Source organism: Condylura cristata, unplaced genomic scaffold (assembly GCF_000260355.1).
Source record: "Condylura cristata isolate star-nosed mole 26May11 unplaced genomic scaffold, ConCri1.0 scaffold00037, whole genome shotgun sequence".
In the NCBI taxonomy this organism is placed as follows: domain Eukaryota; kingdom Metazoa; phylum Chordata; class Mammalia; order Eulipotyphla; family Talpidae; genus Condylura; species Condylura cristata.
The window spans coordinates 2,335,916-2,339,917 of NW_004567138.1; positions in this window are offsets into that span (position 1 = coordinate 2,335,916).

Consider the following 4,002-nt stretch of genomic DNA (forward strand, 5'->3'; position numbering starts at 1 on the left):
AGAGAGAAAGGAGGCAGGATGGAGAGCCAGAAGGAGACCTGAGGAAGCCACATGGAGCAGCAAGCATGTGATGGAGAAACCATGCTTGTTTCTTGGCCCTGGACTGGGTAAGGCAGATGTGGGTGAGAGACCTGTAGGGAGGTGACTATGGCAGTGTTTATATTGATTTTGATTTTGCTCTTTTCCTCCCAGACTTGTCTGGCCATTTCTGACCCTTTTCTATGAGTCCCGGCCCAAAGGTGCTTTAGTCTTGTGGTGGGCTTTTAGGCCTTGCTTTGGACCAATACTTTTTTAGGGCACTTTTGCCCATGAGGGAATGGGTAACTTCAGGTGTTTGATTTAGAAATTATATTCTTTGTCTTTCGTATTATATACTCACTGTATTAAAGCTCCTTTTCATCAAAGTCTTATATGTTTTGTCTTGATGTGGTGGATGGGAGAACCCACTTAGAGCAGGCAGGTTTGGGGGTTCAGCGGTGCCCCTCTCCCTGCCCTGAAACAAACATACAAGATGTCATCTTCTGGCCACCACACAAGGCAGCAGACACTAGACCAGGTTCCAACTCACAAAGATACGAGAAGACACAACAGGAGATGCTCCCAGCACTGAGGAGATGCCTTAGCACAACAGCAGACGAGCAACACTCAAAACAGCAACTGCAGTAGCTGAAAGACCCAACAAATGGCCCCACTCACTCAGCTCAGTGAGGTGCTGGGCTCCAGGTTTTGACTTCTCTGATAGGCTGGAACAGCAGCAAAACCGGGGACAGTTTCAATCGCTCAGCTATCTGCAAAGCCTCTGAATTTTTCTTCTTTGAAGTTGGCTGCTGGAGGCCTCTCCATGTTGTCTAGAGGCCTGAACCAGCTTTTTGCAAGATCGGTACAATGAGGGCTGAAATCACTGACCCCAGTTTTGCTGAAGATTTGAAAACATTGAAGCCCAAATGCTGAATCCTGGGGACTGCTTCAGCAGTCCTTTAAATTTCTTATCAGAATCTCCACCTCAGAATGGGTTACTTCTTCGCATTTTCCCTGGGGATATCTATCCTCTGCAGTCATCCAAGGGGCACGTGTAACAGTCTTTGGCTCCAGCCACCAGTTACAATTTGGTACAACAGAAACCCGAGTACCGCAGTGTCTGTATCACTCCCATTTTTTGAATAAAGACTGTAAAAGGAGGCTAATAAAGGACAAGAAAATTTCAACAAGTTACCCAAGCCTACTCAGGGAGTTAGTTCCAGAGAAGGAGCCAGAACTTTGTTCTCTTGAACTCACTTCAAAGCTAGCCTCAGCAGGAGCCTGAAGAACTCTGCAGCATTTCCTCACCCACATTGAAAGTGAGGAAAGATGTGCTTTAGAAAACAGTTTCAAAAGATGAGATAACCTTTTATTTTTCCTTCTATCCTTCATGAAATTGGAACAGGTTCTTTAGATACTATACCAAGTTTTCATGGTCATAGATGAAGAACATGACAGCCTCCATCTTGAATTATCCACTGCCATTTTAGACTTGAGTTTCTATTTCTCCAGCATGGGGCCTCCTGTATGACACCACAACTGACACAGGATCAGATCATATCCACCAACCAATCACGGGGCAAACTCTGTACCAAATATGGAGGGTGGTAATGGTCAACCAATCAGGCAATGACCCATGTTGTGCCCCGACCACGTTCAGGGACTGTATAAAGACTCTACCTCACAATGCACATAGCCCTTCTTACCACCCAGGTATCTCTGGTGTGTGCTTGGGTCCGAACTCGAGCTTGTAATAAAGTTTCCTCTTGTCCTTACGGTGGTGTGGCTGGCTTTTTCAGGTAGTGTGTCCCACTCAGGCACAACAATAGATTGTGCTGGGAACCAGTACCCAAGGTCCCGGTGGGGATTGTTATCCCTCAGTGGATCCATTGGTTCCTGAGAAGCTTCTCTCTTTGGTCTTCTCTGGTCACCGGGAAAAATTTTTGTTGTTGGTGGGTTATTGGATGAGCAAATGTTCTCACAAATAGAATCACTGTATGTAACAAAAACAGTTATATTTGAATCTCAGATACAACAAATAATTATTAGCAGTACGTCCTGAATACTGTACTTCACCTGGCAACCCTTCAACTCTTCTCAAAAACAAATAAGAGCAAGAGCTATTTAGATTTGTTTGCTGGCATTTAAGAGCTGTTATGGCAGGCAATAGTCTTCAGATTCTATATCGAGGGAATACCTCTGGCTTTAAAAATATTTTTATCATCCTGACTCTCTAATAAGGCAGTCTTAAGTTTCAGATAATTACATTGAAATTGAAACTCTGATCTCGTAAATTCAGGCTCCAGCTTGCTGAATATGGTTCTCTCTACATCTGAATTAATTGAATATTGAATTAGAAGATGTCTAGTTAATTCATCAGTAGAAATTTAATTTCGTTGTTGATGTGAAACACCCAAGTCCTTTTAACCATAGTGCTTGAAATTCACTTCAACTAAGATCAAAACTTACAGCAGGAAAGGGAAATAAAACAGCGTATTGACAAGATAAAGATGGACAGGCTGTTTACAGAATTAAATGAGATGTAAGTGATCATCTCTATGGTAACATGCACAATAAGGAGAGATCAAATGTTTAATGTGCTAGAAGGTTTACATATGGAGATTTTAAAAATTGAACAAAATTGTAAATCCCATAACATAAGGTATGCAGGCTGATATTTATTTAGAGTAGTATAGCGTGCCCTTTACATTGCTTATTCATTGAAGCCTGCATTTTTCTTGAAATACAAGGTTGAAAAAAGTGCAGAAGGATCCTGATAGGCTCCAATGAGTGCCTTTAAGATTGGAGAACATCTTTAAAACCTGGTGTTTTATATCAAGCCTGTGGTTGTCAACTGACTCAACTGTGCTCATCCTCACTGCTCTGTGATTTATGTGAAGTTATGTTTTATTGCTTCACACTCTGCTATAACCGTATATGGTGTGAGCACTGCAAATTCAACTCCACCTCATTCCAGGTTAGGACAGCACAGTGGCTATTTATTTATTAACCACAGTACAACTCCTTTTCCACTTTGGAGAAGGAATCAATGAATCGCCGTAGCCATGGAGATGGTGAGGCAATTGGACCATCTCCATGGCCACAGGGATTCACTGATCATCAAGTTAACAACTATTCAGTGAGAGTTCTCTAGGCGTCAGACACTATTTCTAGACACTGAGATTTGTCAGCTAAAAACAAAAAAACAAATGGAGTTTCAAGATGCCCACTCTAACGGAAGGGTTTTAAGTCTAGTGAAGGAACATTGACAATCAGGCTATTCATTCCATAAGCAAATATTCACTGAGTCCCTGTGTGTCAGGCACTGTTGTAGACATTGGCACATAGTCACAAACCAGACAAACAATGATTTCTGCCTCATGGGACATCTAGTATAGTGGGAGGAGCCAGACAATATACTTAAGAAATTAGAAAATTACATATTAGGGATTGATAAATGGTTTGGGAAAAATAGAACAATATAAAGGGAATTAAGGACTGGGGGGGATAAAGACTTAGTGGGGGAGGGCTTGAGGGAGGAGTACAAATGTAGATGATGTCAAGAAAAGGGCTTACTGACAAGGGGAGCTGGGGGAGTGAGCAGAGGGAAACAGCCACAAGCGTGCCTGTGTGGACATGTGATCCAAGGTGAGCAATCCCAGTCTTTGAAATTTTCAAACAAAGTGGACCAAAACCACCATTTTTCTGTTTCTAAAGGTGTAGAGAAGGGAGCATGAAATTGCTAAAAGTCATGCCTCTTATGGTATGAGAAAATGCTGGAGTAAAGGGAAAGAAGAGGGGTCCTCCCTGGTGGCGCAGCAGGTTAAAGCACAGCACTAAGAAGCTAAAGCCACTTCAGCATGAGTTCGAACCCCACCTGCCCCGGAGGTGACCCACATTAGGTACAGCAGACCTCTCCTGAACCACCCACTGCTCCCCTCAGCAGTGTACTTCATCGATCTGCCTGTTCTGCTCCCCACTCTG